We start from the raw sequence: 15,579 nt of genomic DNA, 5'->3' as shown, positions 1-15,579 counted from the left end.
GTTCTAGGATATCTGTGGCATGAAGACCATAACTGAACTTAAATCCTGGATACTGCTATGCATACATGATGCATTCAGGGACAATGGGAACAAAGGAACCAAAAGCACAGACACATCAAGGACCTCAGGATCCATTTCAGACTGAACCTGGTCTCCTAGAGAGCCAGTTTGGTATAATGGTTAAGTGTGTGGCAGGGCTGGATTTACATATTTTTTGAGTGGGAGCAAAACCAAAAAATGGTGCCCCCACAAAAAATGCAGGAGGGGAAGCTGTGGAGCTGCCTCCCCCCCTTGTAAACACCCCAGCGGGGTGTCTAAAGGGAGAGGGAAGCAATGGGGCTGCCTTGCGGAGAGGCAGCAAAGGCAGGCGATCTGCCTCCCCTCCCCATTTAAACATCCTGGCAGGTTGTCTAAGTGGGGAGGGAATGTGTGGGGCTGCCCTTCTTGCTTCTCTGTCTGCCTCCCCCCCACCCCAGGAAGGTGCCCAATTTGGCTCCCCGGTGATGCCCGGGGCAAGAGCTTGCTCTGCCCCCCCCCCCGCCCAATCCAGCGCTGCTGTGCGGTCTCTTATCTGGGAGAACCGGGTTTGATTCCCCACTCATCTACTTACAGCTACTGGAATGGCCTTGGGTCAGCCATAGCTCTTGCAAGAGTTGTTCTTGAAAGGGCAGCTTCTGTGAGAGCTCTCAGCCCCACCCACCTCACAGGTTGTCTGTTGTGGGGGAAGAAGATAAAGGAGATTGTAAACTGCTCTGATTCAGAGAGAAGGGCGGGGTATAAATCTATGGTCTTCTTCTTATGCAGTCTGATTAAAAATGCAATGTGTGTGTGCGGGGGGAGATTCCCATAATCTGGGTGGGGTTAGGTTTTATGGATTTTATCTGCATCTCACACATGGAGAAGAGCTTGCAAAGAGTATGGTAAAACAAATTAACATTTATCATTTTTATGGACTCCAATTATAGTCCTGTAATCTGATATTGATTACACTTTATGGATGTTCCATGTGATTTGATGATATGGGAAATGGTGGCCAGTGTCACCAGCACCAGCTGTTGGATGTTAGATGAATGGGATTGAAGGTTTGGGACCTGCTGTCTGATTATTGTGAATGAGTGTTTCACTATGGTTTTGCCTAAAGTGATTCTAGATGGGAGTCAGGAAAAAAAGTTAGTTTAATGGTTTTAGATGTTTCTGAATGCCAGCTTCCCTGGGTGAAATGGAGTCTGAGATGAATGCTTAGTATGAAGAAGAAGATATTGGATTTATACCCCGCCTTATACTCTGAATCTCAGAGTCTCAGAGTGGTCACAATCTCCTTTACCTCCCCCTCCCCCACAACAGACACCCTGTGAGGTAGGTGGGGCTGAGGGAGCTCTTACAGCAGCTGAGGGTTTCAAATTCTGAGAGATTTCATTTGGCAGGCATCAAAGAATTTCTCTAAACTGGATGAATGAACAATAAAATACAAATAAAATTCAATGGAAGTCTAACACTATGTACGTATATTCAGGGGGGAAAATTCTCATATTCACACACTGCTGGAATATGAACAGGCTGTGACTAGCTAGGATGGTGGTCTTGGAGTAATAGCGCACAGCTCAATCAAAATGTCACTTCTTTATGGGCGGGGGGTTGAATCTGTGTCAGGAGAAAGGGGTGTGTGTCTTCTATTGAACCAATGGCAAGTAATAATGAAATAGAATGATAAAACAGAACAATAACAAAAGGAGCAATAATGAAACAAAACCATACAAAGCAACCCAATAATAGAACTCCCTTTGAGAATAACATAAATGAAATAAACAAACCAAACTCCAAAGCACAAGTCTAAGATTCAATGGAAGATGATAATAACAGCAGTCAGAAAGTTTACAGCTTTCAGGAAGCATCACACTTGGAATGGTCACATGTTTTGTCACATGTTCCTAGATAATACCTGGATAAAGCTGGCTGACTGGGCTGCAGACTCCAGTAGTCAGTAGGGTAAGAGACACCCTTGTGGAGTGTATTGTTTCAACAAACAAGAATATTGCTTGGTAGAAAGAGTTTGGGAGACACAGTCTTGGCTCCTAGATTGCAACCTCATAATTTGTACCCAAAACAGTCACTGTTGGAGTGAACCTGTCACAGATTATCTGTTCTCCCTGTTCACTGCTTACACTCCTAATTAAAAGCCCAACCAGCCTGACAGGTCGGAGAGTGGGAGGAGGGATGGAGAATTCTAGCTCTTTTCCCCCACCCTAGTTCCCAGCTGCACTTATCATTTCCCAGCTCCCATAGAAGGACCACCAGTGTGAAGGATTTTTGGACCCCTAAGAACAAATGAGTAACAAGTGAGCATATGTTGCACTGTAAATAAATCTCATGGAGGGACTGACAGACTAAGCCCTCAGTGTTTAAAAATTGTGTGTGTTCACTGAAAAGACCTATATATGGATAATACTTAAGGGGTTGAAGGTAATCTGATGCTGCTTCTCAGATTTACTGAACATTTCCAAAATTTGGAATAAAAACAAATGAGACAGAGAGGTCCCATGACTGGGGCCCTTTCTGCATGCAAATTTACCCTGCAGTTTTTGCGCACCCAATTCACTTCACCTTTTACTTCAGATACAGTGCTTGTAATTCTGCACCTCTGGATTTCCCCTCAGAAATCACAAAATATGTACATCTACAATCCAAACCTGAATTGTTTGCTTAATTGTGGATAACATCACTTGTGAGCTGTGGGTGGTAATGTTCAATTGACAACTATTTAGCCAAGGGCATGTGCAAGAGAAGGCACACTGCAACCTCCCCTTTCTCTCCTCTCCTCCCTGCTCTCCCACTCCCTTCAGCTCACTGACGCTGAGCTACTCCATGCATGGGTCACCCACAGAGGGACACAAACTCAGTGGCTGGCTGGCTGGTCTGTCAAGAGGGGTGAAGTCTCAAGGTTTTTTTAACATTTTCAAACTAGGCACTATTTTAATGGTAGTTTCCCAGAAATTGCCAAAATGTCCTCCCTCCCCCCTCCAATTTTTTTGTCCACTGAGGCATTACATGGAGAAACACTTTCAAACCTTTCCCATCCTGGTTTCAATTTCATTCCATGCTGATGATCACCCCCTTTATTTTCTTTGTTTGTCCATCCTGGTTCCACCCCTCGTTTGTTGCATTGCACTCTCAATTTAAATCCTCCTTGTTCAGTTCCATGAATGAAACTGACAAAGGAAAATGGCCACCAACTTGTGGGAGCCTGTGCACAAGTAATGGGGCACACTGCAGCCTCCCCTTTCTCTCCTCCTCGCTCCCCCATCCCCCTCAGCTCACCGCCATTGGGCTAGTCTGGGCCTGGGCAAGCAGAACTGGTGGGGACACAGTTCTTCCGAGGGGAGGGGGGGCGTGGAATCTTTGCAGCAGAAAGACTTCCAGATAGGGTTGCCCAGTCCAATTCAAGAAATATCTGGGGACTTTGGGGGTGGAGCCAGGAGACATTAGGGGTGGAGCCAAGATCAAGGCTGTGACAAGCATAATTGAACTCTAAAGGGAGTTCTGGCCATCACATTTAAAGGGACGGCACACCTTTTCAATTCCTTCCTTCCATAGGAAATAATGAAGGATAGGGGCACCTTCTTTTGGGGCTCATAGAATTGGACTCCCTGGTCCAATATTTTTGAAACTTGGGGGGTATTTTGGGGAGAGGCACTAGATGTTATACTGAAAATTTGGTGCCTCTACCCCAAAAAACAGCTCCCCCCAGAGCCCCAGTTACCCGCGGATCAATTCTCCATGATTTTCTATGAGAATAAATCTCCATAGGGAATAATAGAGTTCCCAGCAGACATTTACCTCCCCTCCCCCTGCTTTCTGACGACCCTGAAGAGGGGGGGAGGGCCTCCAAACCGGGGGATCCCCTGCCCCCACCTGGGGATTGGCAACCCTACTTCCAGATATCAGAGTTTTTCAACTTGCAGGAAGGAGACAAATAAAAAGTAGAAATTTCACCCCCTCCCTCTTTCTGCCTCCAGCTCTACATCCAACCACTGAGAGGGGGGGCGGGCAGACAGCAGCTCCCAGGAATGGGAACTGGCATTGCTGGTGTGGAGAATCTGTCTTTGCACAGACCTCCCCCTCCCAAGAAATCTGCCCCGGCTTTCCCAAAAAAAGTGAATCAAAGAAAGAAAAAAAGATAGATTAAGTCTAACCACGCTGATGATTGCCTTGCCTCCCAGCATTGAGTGCAACCAGTAGAGGCTAGCTCAGAGCTCTGGCCATTTTACAGAATGCAGAGAGCCTTTGGACTTCAGTCCCTGTGCCTGCCTTTTCTCCTGCACCTGGCAGGGCCCAGTGCTTGCAAACATGAAAGTCCTGGGGGAAACTCTTGAGAAAAAAGCCCAGCTCAAAGTGCACACCATGCCCACTCAATATTTTCCCTTCAGTTTCAAGCACAACAAATAACTCCCCTGTAGGACGCAGAAAGGAGTGGGTGGAGGAGTGGCCTCCAAAGGGTCCAGAAAAGGGGCAGAGGGGGTGGAAATCAGAGGAAATATCTCTGGATTTAAATTACTCTGGCGTGGAAATGGGAGGGGATAAAGTTCACGGCAAAACCGTATTCAGAAAACTTGGAGAAGCAGCAGAGGGAAACCAAACTGAGAGCTGAGCAATTCAGAATTAAAAAATAACCTGGCAGAAATGCAGAGCAAACCCCAGAGGCAATGCAGAATTTAAAATATACAGCGAGTTGAAAGGAGAAGGCAATGTAGAATGAAAAATATGCTGCAAGGTAGAACACCTGTGAGTGTGGGGAAAACCCACTGCAGAAAGGGCCTGCATCTTCCATCTCTTTAAGTGTCTATTATTAGCAGTGTGGCTGAATGTGCCTGCTCTGGCCCACAGGCCACACTCCCCACCCCCCTTAACACCTAGGGTATCCCAACTCCCTGGAGGGGCTTTTCTCCTACTCTCAGGGCAACCTGCCACCACCACGTGTCCTTTGTCAAGGTATTGCCCGCTGAGAGGGATAGGAGTCCCAGCTTCCTTTCCTCGTACAGAGGCCTTGCTTCAGTGTCTTCCTCTGCCCAGCACCTGTTCATCATAGGGACAGATTACTGCCTTGAGCACCCTTGGAAGAATAGCTACTTGCCAGTTGCCTGCCCTTCCTTGCCTCCCCCTTCAGATAGTGTATTCAAGATGGTGGAGATTTATATGGTATAGAGAACCATACCAGCATCCAAAGTTATAAAGTATTTACTAAAAGAAAATATTTGTAAGCATACTTTAGCACAACACCAGATTTGAGCAAGAAAAACAAAAGAATTTGGCAAAAAAAAATGTAAATCCCCTGTTCCTTTCGCTATACATGCCCTATCTAATCGTAAAATATAGGACAGGCTCTTAAGCTTAGCTGTTCTAGTTCTCTACAGAGTTACCATCACCTTGAGGCTTGGTCCAAGTCTTCTTGGTGAGCACATGGTCAATATGGCTGCCTGCTTGCAGAACCCAGCTCAGAATTCTTCCCTCAACTGCATCCCAAAGAAAAAAGAGCCCTAGTTCCCATGGCAAGGAAGTTTTATGATCTCTATTTCTCCTCTTCCTTGACCCCAGCCATCCCAGGTCAAAGAAGCATTTCCTCCAGCTCTTTACTGGAGATGTTACAGCTTCTAGTCTTTCAAACCTGCCTGGAGAATGGAGGGGAGAAGGAGGGGAAAGCTTCACCATCCCTTTGTTTTTCCCACTAGGCCCATTAGCATTTCTTAAGAGGTGATCCTGGAAAGCTTTTTATGGACTTCCTCCTTCCCCTCTGGCCTGTTCCCAGCTCAGAGTAAAAGGGGGGGGGGAAGCACCAGCTTGCCAACTTTCCAGGAGAAAAGGCATTTCCTCACAAGCAGCAACAGGAGAGTATGCCAGGGATAGGATCCATAGTACTGGGAGAGAGGAAAGATAACTCTCCCCCACATATCTTTTTCTCCTTAGCAAGGGTAAACTTCCTCTCCCCAATTAATTCACCTTGGTAGGGAAAACAGATCAGTGTAGATATGAAACTGATAACTTGTATGTTCATCCCACCCACACACATCACAGGGTAAACACCTCCAAGGGTGACATCTTGCCCCAACAGAGACCAGGCCCAAACTGAGCTTCTATATACTGGAGCATGCCCAGAAAGGTCCAGCTCCTTAGGACAAAGGAGTGTCTCTTAAAGGGCCTATGATTGCCTTTGGAATCTTGCATTCTTGAAGCACTCTGTGACCTCCTGGAAGGTCCTCTGGCATCTCCAGTGAGTTGGGCTCAATTACAGAAATCTCTGAGGCAGTTTGTAGGTTTGACAGCCTCCAGGTGGGCAGGGAATTACAAGTGATCTCCAGTCCAGACTACAGAGATCTATTCTCCAGGGAGTGGGGTGGATGGCTGCTTTGGAGAGTAGACTCTCACTGAAGCACTCTGTGACCTCCTGGAAGGTCCTCTGGCATCTCCAGTGAGTTGGGCTCAATTACAGAAATCTCTGAGGCAGTTTGTAGGTTTGACAGCCTCCAGGTGGGCAGGGAATTACAAGTGATCTCCAGTCCAGACTACAGAGATCTATTCTCCAGGGAGTGGGGTGGATGGCTGCTTTGGAGAGTAGACTCTCACTGAGGTTCCTCCTTTCTCCAAATCCTATCTCCAGGAGCAAGAGTGTGACAAGCACAATTGAACTCCAAACGGAGGTCTGTTCATCATATTTAAAGAGACAACATTCCTTTTAAATGCCTTCCTTCCATTGGAAATAATGGTAGATAGGGGCACCACCTTTGGAGGCTCATAGAATTGGTCCAATCTTTTTAAAATTGGGAGTGGGGTAAGGAGTGGCACCAGATGCTATGCTGAAAATCTGGTACCTCTACTTAAAAAAAACAGCCCCCCCCCCAAGCCCCTGATACCCACGGATTGATTCTCCATTATACCCTATGGGTATAATGATCCCGTACTCACCTCATCCCTCACCTTCCATAGAGCACATTAAAAAGCTACCACCTACTAAGTGGTAGCATATTGCAAGGCATTTCCAAGGCACCTTTCCCAGCTGTCTGGATGGCCAGGAAGTGCCCAGGGAGTGGCAGTAAGGCATATGAGTGCTGTGGATGCTCCTCTGAGGTGCTTGCAACCTGTCCCTGTTCTGGCGGCATGCCAAGTGTCGTCTGGATGCCCCAGGGCGCTTCTGTTTGCACCAGCTTACTTCCAGGTCAGCATACTGCCACCCCAAGCCAGCAGTCTGGACCCTGCAAGGGAGTGCCCAGCGGACAGTCAGCCCTCCTCCCTGCTTTCTGATAACCCTCCTTTCTGATAACCCAGAAGTGCGGGGAAGGCCTCCAAACCAGGGGATCCCCTACCCACAACTGGGGACTGGCAACCCTGTTGGGCGAGCTGTGTTATTGCTGTGGGTGGGTTCAGGTCAGAACTGTAGACTGTTGTTCCCTGGCTTTAATTGCTGGCTCAGATAAGCTATTTCCACAGCTGCATCTTCCTTCTTTGGAACAAAACCTGTAACAGGGTCTGTGATGGACAGTCCCTTTTCTGAGTTTGTGTGCAGATGGCAAAGAGTGAAAATGACAAGGACAAAGACAGCTGAGTTGACTGCAGGTGAAACATCTTTGGGCACAGACTAACATCTTGGCACAGACACCAGTTATATAAAATATATCCTTAATACTATTGTTTACCAAATTTGAAACTAAATTTGAATACTAACTTTTGAATTCTGTCTAATTAAGTTGTTTCTGGAATCTTGTAGGAAGAGAGAGGAAAATGGCAAGAAGGAAGTGCAGCAATATGGAAATCAATGGGCAGATGAGGTAAGGCAAATAAGAGTGATTGGCAGGCATGTAGGGTTCCTATTCTTCCGCTAGGGGTGGGGGTTCCCCCTCTTTCGGAGCCTCCAACCCACTACCACAGAACTGGCTGGCAGGGGAGCCCTGCCCCCAAAGAGCGGCAGCATGCGCAACATGCCTGGTGCAATGGTGTCAACCAGAGTTAATGTCATTGCATCGGGCATGTTGCGTGGAGGACACTCTAGCATTTGGGAAAGACTTTATGATGACCATAGAGTTTCCCCCAGATGATAGAACACCCCTGCACAACATGCCCGATGCAATGATGTCACTTCTGGGTGATGTCATGGTGGCATGTGCGCTTTGCACATGTACTGAAGACTCCAGATAAAAGGATCAGAGTCCCTTGCTGGCAGCCAGGTAAGACTTGGCAACCCTATAGGCATGCCATGCAATCTTAAACAGAATCATACCCACTGACAGGCCTGGATTCAGCAGGAGCTCACAGGAGCACAGCTCCTGAACCTTTCTGAGGGTTCCCCCTCCTCTTCCTCACCTCGTCCATTGAAAAGTAGGTGCAGCTGCATAACAATCCCTGGATGAGCTCCACCACCTATTTTTCTACAAAGCGACCCCTGCCTACTGACATCAGTGGGTTTACAAGGATATAACTCTTAGGGTTGCACTGATATACCCTAAACTCCAGGTTCTTTGCCAGAACAACGCCCTTTGTTTTCTGAAACTTTCACAAATGCAACCTACATATTCACAAGCGTTTCTCTGCAACAACACGTTTCTTTCTTGTTTCATAAAGCTGCCGCTGCCATTCTCACAATACCAAAAGCCTGTGCTAAATACAGATCTGCTTTTGTGCTTGTGTACTGATGACATATACACATAGAAAATACACACAGTCCTGAAGGAAGGAGGGCATCAAATCTTTCTATTTCTGGCTCCCAGTCCCTCGGCTCTGTCCCCTGGGCTGTCCTCCCCATGCTGCCAATTAAATCCCACCCAAAGACCTTTGCTTTAAGCTGTATTGATCGAGGACTGTTTGCTTTGCCTGGAACAGAGCACAAACCTCACCACTTTATCCTTGCCCAGGCACCTCCACCATGACTTTCCTCCTGCTGCTTCTGCTGGTTCTGAGCCCTGGGGAGCCATTCCCGGTGAGATCCTAGTACAACCCTTTTATATCAAGTTGATTTCTTCCTTTCTAGCTTAAATTAATCTAGGTCCATCGTAGCTTAGATCAAAAAATTTTGCACACTACAACATAAGCACAGAGCCTGTAACATGGGGACAAATGCTCCCTCTAAGCTGTAGAGTTTTGTGAGCAAAAATTCTACTTTGTGAGCTACTGGCATTAAAGTTGTGAGCTGCTGCATAACCTAGTTTGTTCTGGGGCCATTTTTCCTGCGCTAAGACAAAAATGTGTGAGCCAGAGGCTTAAAAACTGTGAGCTAGCTCACACTAACTCAGCTTAGAGGGAGCACTGAACACAGATAACTTGTCCCTTAGGTGTATAAGGCATTTCCCAGGAGGTGAAGAGTTGTTAGGTGTGCCAGGAAGAGAATAGTAAAGGTGTGAAAGAAGTAATAAGATGTATGAACAACTCAGTTATCACGGGGAACTGGGGGATGGCACAGTTAGATTGCCTCCTGCCAAATTCAGTTCAACACTGTTCTTTGTTCTGGTGCTCATGATTTGCTATCATCTGGATGGTGATATTGAGGGCTAGTGACTCAACAATCTGAGAAACAGGAACCAGGAAGACTGATTCTTTCTAGTATATTGTTTTATTGCACAAGACATGCAGAGTCATTGCAGAACTGTTCCAAAACCCCTCAATGCTTTTCCCAGATGTTCTCAGTAGAAACACTGCGTTTTCCCAGCATTCAAACCATTGTATTGTGTTTATTTCCCCCTTCTCCACTAATTAAAGCTGTGTGTGGAACTATGTGGAAGTTCTGTGGTCAGTGCCTATGACATCACTGGGGTCCATCAACACATTTGTATCCTCTTGTCATCCCTATAAAATTATGCAAACACCCTAAAGGTTTTTAACCTTTTGTTTATTTTTCTGACTTTAGATCCTCAGAATTCCACTGTTTACTACTCCAATGAGAGGTAGCCTTTTAAAATCTTTCACCAGAGCCTGGAAATGTGTATTTAAAAAGTATAATTTAGGACTGCATGGTTCCTTTTTCTGCACAGAGGTATACTGGCATTAGGACCATCCCTATGCATTTTATGAGGATACATTAAGGAACAGTGGAAGTCAGTAAGCTGGAGTGAGGAGAAATAAGGCGATGGAATTGCTCCTTCTCTTCCCTGGAGATCTCTTCTTGCAGATGGAGGAGAGATTTCACATCAGTCTCTCTCCATCCCCTCCCCCACAGGGATTCTGTGGGGGGGGGTGTTCAGGAAGAATTAAAGCAATACAGAAAAGTGCAGTACAGTGTCTGTCTATTGTGAAGCTGTAAGAAAATAAGAGTGTTCAACGTGAAGCCATAATAAAATTGAGTTTGGGGTGTGGCAGAATATTAGATTCTCCCATCTCAAACCTGAAAGATTTTTAGGTAATCCTGCAGATCTTGTTGGAGGCTTTGATGAACCTTTTATTCCTGTTGAGGACAGTTTAGTGTAACCCTATAGGCAGTCTTTTAAGTTTTTATGTCACTGGAAACTACTGTTCAGGATATGGAGAAAGAGGAAAAGATGACAGTATGAACTGGGACTTTTAATTTTTTTTTTTAATCAGCACATTTTTAAAATCAGCAAAATATTATACCCAATCTAATTACTGTTCCTTCAACTCTTGTCAAAACCAGCAAATATCATTCTATCAATATCGTGTTATAACTACAGGTGTAAGAGGTTTTCTGAATTCCCAGCTTTCACTTAAAAAAAAGTCTCTAGTCTTTTTCCTTGAGGAGATATAAGAGAAAATACATATATTTGCAATGGAAAGCCCTAGACTTTTAAAATAAAAGCTGGGAATTAACAGAGCCTGTTTCACCTACTATCACTGCTAGGGAACTGAGGCAAGGAAACCCCAGGGAAACTTGCCATGCTGAAGCCCTGTTGCTGTTGTGCAGTATCTGCAGCTGCAACAGTGACAGGGAAACCACAAAAGCCCATCCCCATGTAGAAATCATCATAGTAATTTATCTTTTTCTGGCAGCCTCCACGTGGGAATCAACACGAGAAGAAGCATAGTGGTGAGTACCAACGCTGTGCTAGCACCAATCAAGGAACAATAGTTCCTATGGCAAATTCCAAATTTGGAATCTAGTTGGGGCTTTAGATTATTTATTACTGTACTAATACAAAAATCCATGCCCATGAAATAGATACAAGGGGACAGGGGCCTTGTTGAAGGATGGGTAATGTTTTGGGGGGAATTCACTAGTCACAATTATTTTATTTTTCTTTTTATAAGAAACAGAGGATTCTAGACTGAAGAAAGGAACTGCTCAGTTTAGTGTTAAAGAAAATACAAAGGTTCACAAAGTCATAAAGTAGGAAAGTTTGAGTCCAGTGCTACCTTTAAGACCAACAAAGTTTAATTCAAGGTATGAGCTTTTGTGTGCATGTGCAGAAGTGGAGAAAAATCTTGAGAGTCCCTTGGACTGCAAGAAGATCAAATCAGTCAGTCTTAAGGGAAATCAACCCTGACTGTTCTCTGGAAGGTCAGTTGCTGAAGCTGAAATACTTTGGCCACCAAATGAGAAGGGAGCACTCACTAGAGAAGGATCCTGATGTTGGGAAAGACAGACAGCAAAAGTTGAGATGGCTGGACAGCATTACTGATGTAACTAACATGAATTTGAGCAGACTTTGGAGGATGGTGGAAGACAGAAGGGCCTGGTGTGACTTTGTCCATGGGGTTGCAAAGAGTCGGACTCGACCATGTGACCGAACAACAACAAGCAGAAGTGTGCTTGCACAGAAAAGCACATACCTTGAATTAAAGTTTGTTGGTCTTAACGGTGCCACTGGATTAAAACTTCGTTCTGCTTCAGACCAACACAGCTACCCACCTGAATCTAAAGTCATAAAGGGTTAATGTGTGTCCTGATAGTGTTTGTTTTTAATGGAAATATAAAAGGCTGGGTTGATACAATATTAGCATTGACAAAAGAGAGCACAGGGTGCAAATTGCAAGTCAGCTCTATGCTCTGTTTGGGCTGCCCTCACCAACTGTTTGCTTTGGGGAATTTGCCTCAGGAATAGATTGGCCCATGGTGGGGGGAGGGTGGGGGGAAGATAATTAGATCCCAACTCCACTGATTTGTTTCTAATCATTCATTGCACTTTATCTTGCTTTCCTATGTGAAGAAAAATGCACTTTTAAGGGCACAAAAGAGAACAAAATCTCTCTATTGTTAAGGACCAAAAAAGGAGGGGGCATAATATCCAAGCAATTGTAACCCCCATCACCTCTCACAACAGAAACAGAAAGCCTTTGGTGAGAATCTAAATAAGTCTGAGCCAAGTATAAGCCTTGTTCCCAACACCAAGACTGCAAAAAAGTAAAAACAGTACTGGGTATCTGCATACTATCAGTTCCTCCCTAAACAGTAGCCACACAAATTTACCTACTTAATGTTAGGGGGTGAGTTTCTAAGTTGGAGAATGTGGAGGGCAGGTGGAACACTGGCATCTCTTATTTTAGTGATAGCCATTCTCAAAATCGTTTTGATTCCAGCCCCCAAAAAGATTCACACACATGCGCTCCAGCATCTTTTGAAGAAGAATATAGGTATCTTCAATAACAATAAAATTGTTGTGGATGAGGGGCAAATGGGCAAGATATGCTGTGACAGTTATGGAGTTGGAAGGCTGAGCTGGAGTCCCAGAGACGTGCAGAGTAAGGGAAAATACATTTCAACAGATATAGAGGGTTGGGGTAGTTTACAGTGTGGAGGGAAAATGCATTAGCTCTTTGATGTGTTAACACCTTTTCATTGGAGGAATGCTCTGGTGGGCTTAAGTTCTGGGACCTGACACCTGCAACAGCTAAGGCGTCAGGTCCCAGGTTGCTAGCTCGGGGTTCGGAAATATCTGGAGATTTTGGAAGTGGAGCCTGGGGAGGTGGGATTTAGAGAGGAGGGACCTCAGCCGAGTACAGTGCCACAGAGTCTACCCTCCAAAGCAGCCATTTTCTCCAGGGGAACTGATCTCTGTTGTTTAGAGATCAGTTGTAATAGCAGATCTCCAGGCCCCACCTAGAGGTTGGTAACCCTAGGAGTCCATCTGAAAAGGGGAGCTGTTCTTTTGTTTGATGTTGTTGCTTTTTGTTTGACTGCACAAGGGCCCTGGGAGAAGTTCATGTGGGTTGTTGTTGATTGTTTCACAGAGGAGAGTGATGCCAGAGGAAGCTTGCAGGTGCAGTGGAAAACCAGTCCAAGTGAGATTAATAAAAGGGAACACAGGCTGTGGCAAATCAAATGCAAGATTGTGATCAGGCAGGCGAAAAGGGACTATGAGGAGCATATTGCAAAAAACATAAAGACCAACAATAAAAATTCCTTCAAATATATTAGAAACCAGCTAGGGAGGCAGTGGGGCCCTTGGATGACCAAGGGGTAAAAGCATTACTGAAGAAGGATAGGGAAATGGCTGAGAAGCTGAATGCATTTTTTGCCTCCATCTTCACTGTGGAAGATGAGAAGTGTTTGCCCGCTCCAGAACCACTAATTTTGGAAGGGTTGTTGAAAGATCTGAGTCAGATTGAGGTGACAAAAGAGGAGGTTCTACAACTGATAGACGAATTAAAAACTAATAAGTCACCAGGTCCGGATGGCATACATCCAAGAGTTCTGAAAGAACTCAAAGTTGAACTTGTGGATCTTCTAACAAAAATCTGTAACCTTTATTGAAATTTTCCTCCGTTCTTGAGGACTGGAAGATAGCAAATGTCACCCCCATCTTTAAAAAGGGTTCCAGAGGAGATCCGGGAAATTGCAGGCCAGTCAGTCTGACTTCAATACCGGGAAAGTTGGTAGAAACCATTATCAAGGACAGAATGAGTAGGCATATTGATGAACACGGGTTATTGAGGAAGACTCAGCATGGGTTCTGTAAGGGAAGACTTGCCTCACTAACCTGTTACATTTCTTTGAGGGGGTGAACAAACATGTGGACAAAGGAGACCCAATGGATGTTGTTTACCTTGACTTACAGAAAGCTTTTGATAAAGTTCCTCATCAAAGGCTCCTTAGAAAGCTCGAGAGTCATAGAGTAAAAGGACAGGTCCTCTTGTGGATCAAAAACTGACTGATTAATAGGAAACAGAGAGTGAGTATAAATGGGCAGTCTTCGCAGTGGAGGACGGTAAAGCAGTGGGGTGCCACAGGGCTCGGTACTGGGTCCCATGCTCTTTAACTTGTTCATAAATGATTTGGAGTTGGGAGTGAGCAGTGAAGTGGCCAAGTTTGCAGATGACACTAAATTGTTCAGGGTGGTGAGAACTAGAGAGGATTGTGAGGCACTCCAAAGGGATCTGTTGAGGCTGGGTGAGTGGGCGTCAGCATGGCAGATGAGGTTCAGCGTGGCCAAGTGCAAAGTTATGGACATTGGGGCCAAGAATCCCAGCTACAAATACAACTTGATGGGGTGTGAACTGGCAGAGACTGACCAAGAGAGAGATCTTGGGGTTATAGTAGATAACTCACTGAAAATGTCAAGACAGTCTGCATTTGCAATAAAAAAGGCCAACGCTGTGCTGGGAATTATTAGGAAGGGAATTGATAACAAATCAGCCAGTATCATAATGCCCCTGTATAAATCGATGGTGCGGTCTCATTTGGAGTACTGTGTGCAGTTCTGGTCGCCGCACCTCAAAAAGGATATTATAGCATTGGAGAAAGTCCAGAAAAGGGCAACTAGAATGATTAAAGGTTTGGAACACTTTCCCTATGAAGAAAGGTTAAAACGCTTGGGGCTCTTTAGCTTGGAGAAATGTCGACTGCGGGGTGGCATGATAGAGGTTTACAAGATAATGCTTGGGATGGAGAAAGTAGAGAAAGAAGTACTTTTCTCCCTTTCTCACAATACAAGAACTCGTGGGCATTCGATGAAATTGCTGAGTAGTCGGGTTAAAATGGATAAAAGGAAGTACTTCTTCACCAGAAGGTGATTAACATGTGGAATTCACTGCCACGGCTACAAGCATAGCCAGCTTCAGGAGGGGATTGGATAAAAATATGGAGCAGAGGTCCATCAGTGGCTATTAGCCACAGTGTGCATATATATATATTTAGATATATAGATATAATTTTTTTGGGCCACTGTGTGACACAGAGTGTTGGACTGGATGGGCCATTGGCCTGATCCAACATGGCTTCTCTTATGTTCTTATGTTCTTACCCTGGGGGATGCACTATGCAATTAACTGCCAGCTTCCATCCTAGGCTGGTTCAAGGATTGTAAGTTAATTAGCCAATAACCTTTCTTTTATGTGCTTAGCTGTACCTAGATCTGTTTTGTAATTACCATGAGTTGTGCCTTGTAGTAATAAAATTGTTTAACTAAAGAGCCTGCACACATCCTTACTCACACTGCCTTACTACTTTTTTGCCATTGGATTCTGACTTGATATTATTTTGCATTTTTAACCACTGCCCACCAGCCATATGTAGCTCTTTTCACTATACCCCATTCCATTGTCTGATGAAGTATGCATGCATACGAAAGCTTACATTCTGAATAAAACTTTGTTGGACTTAAAGGTAGCACTGGATTCCTACTTTATTCTACTGCCTTACTAAAAAGTAGTCCC

Source organism: Heteronotia binoei, chromosome 5, assembly GCF_032191835.1.
Source record: "Heteronotia binoei isolate CCM8104 ecotype False Entrance Well chromosome 5, APGP_CSIRO_Hbin_v1, whole genome shotgun sequence".
NCBI lineage: Eukaryota > Metazoa > Chordata > Lepidosauria > Squamata > Gekkonidae > Heteronotia > Heteronotia binoei.
The sequence above is the reverse complement of the archived record's forward strand: the minus strand, read 5'-3'. Positions refer to the sequence as shown.